Source organism: Galeopterus variegatus, unplaced genomic scaffold (assembly GCF_000696425.1).
Source record: "Galeopterus variegatus unplaced genomic scaffold, G_variegatus-3.0.2 Scaffold10521, whole genome shotgun sequence".
Lineage (NCBI taxonomy): Eukaryota > Metazoa > Chordata > Mammalia > Dermoptera > Cynocephalidae > Galeopterus > Galeopterus variegatus.
This window is the reverse complement of record NW_007736632.1, coordinates 29470-31420: the sequence shown is the minus strand read 5'-3', so window position 1 is coordinate 31420 and position 1951 is coordinate 29470.

Here is a 1951-nt window from a genome sequence, read left to right as displayed (position 1 = left end):
GCTGCGGCGCGGGGTCGGAGCCTGGGGCGCGGCTGCACGTGCCGGGCGTGCGCTCGTCGGGGTCGTTCCCGCGGTGGACGTTCCGCCCGAGGCAGGGGCGAGGACGGGGTCGTGGGCCGTCCGTGCGCTCGGAGACCCGTGCATCTGCTCAGGGAAGGCCCGAGAGGCTCTGCACGAGCGGGGTCGTGGTGGGGTCGCGGGGTCGTGGTCGGCTCGAAGGTGCCTCTCACGAGCTGGCAGTCACCGGGGCGGGTGCGGGGTGGCGCGACTTCCCGGCCAGGGTGGTGTGTTCAGCAAGTCAGAGCGACTGTGTTCAGGTGGAGGCACCATCCCACCCACACTAGGTGGGGTTTTGCCTTTTCTAAACGCCTTTATTGCAGTAGAGTTTGCACACCACACAACTCACTATTACATGAATATCCAGCAAACAGCAGCCTAAGAACTGCATTTCTTAGGTCTTTTCTCGCTCTAGAAAGGCTCGGGGCTCTCACAGTAGTGTCCTGGCTGCATTCCTCCATCCCAGACTCTGGAATACCACTGGGACCTCTCTGCCTCCTGACGGGCCGACATTGCCAAAGTCACAAAGCAGGACATACAGCATGTTAGGCGGCTGTGGTACTGGAGCAAGGGGCTGGGGGTCCTGGGCAGGATGGGGATGACACAGTTCAGACCCATGGGGTGAGGTGGAAGCAGGCGTGCAGCCATGTCAGCCAGGGGTGGGGGAGGACAGGTGGAGTTGGGGGTGGAGCAGACTGAGCTGGCCACTGTGGGATCTGGGCTTTTATGCTGAGAAGCTGGGAAGCCATTAGGGATTTTATGTGGAGGAGAGACTCAGTCTGAGTCGTGTTTAAGGTCCCTCTGGCTGCTGGGAGGAGAGTGGGGGGACTGGGAGGGCTGAGATGGCTGCAGGGAGGCCACTACAGTAACTTGGGTCACAGTGGATGGTGGCCTAGGCCTGGCAGTAGTAGCGTGGTCAGATTCTGGATGTTTAGGTAGAGCCATGCACGGATTTCCTAATGCGTTAGAGGTGGGTGTGTGAGAACAAGAGGACTCAGAAGTCTCCCAGAACTTGGACTGGGTGGCTGCAGGTGGGGAACGAACACCTGTTGAGCTCACGGGAGGCAGACAGATCTGCCAGGCCGGGGTCCAGGGCACAACCAGGGCTGGAGCCGTCTATTTGGAGTAGTCAGGTTTGGATGATATTTAAAGTGTTGAGGTCCTGGGGGTGAGAGTCGGTAGAGAAGAGCACTGAGCCCTGGCACTCCAATCTCAGAGGTCAGGGAGAAGGGCTGGAGGAGCAGGACAGCCAGTGAAGACAGGGCTTGGAGGGAGGGGGCTGTCATCTGGGTCACGGGAGATGAGGACTGAGAACAGACCCTGCACGTAGCCATGTGATCATGAAGGGGCAGAATTACAGCATTGTGATTTAATTGGCCTCTCCCTATTGATAGCCCTGGTTTTTAATAAGAGAAACTATTGATTGCATGAGTACATATCAACTAACAAGTGCACAGTTAGGAAGGTCTTCCACAGCATTTGCTTTTCTTTCTTTTTTTGGCGGCTAGCTGGTGCAGGGATCAAACCCTTGACCGTGTGTTATCAGCACCGTGCTCTAACTCACTGAGCCAACCGGCCAGCCCTACATTTGCTTTCCATATTTTTGTATAGATAATTGTTAGGTGATTAAGTACATAAGGTGGTATTATGCTAGGGTTAGGGTTAGGGCCTGAAAAAGAGATGGGCTTAAGCGTAAAATTACAATTTTGAAGTGGATTTCTAGTACTTGGGGGGCGTCATACTCATGGCTGCGTGCAGATTAAAGTTCTTGAATGGGCTTATTGTATATGTGTCTTAGAACTGAGTGCAGCAAAGTGAGCTCTTTGGAATAAACAGAGTAGTGGGCTATTTGTAGAAACATGAATATGGAGAGTTTGAATCTCCAGGAATTGGG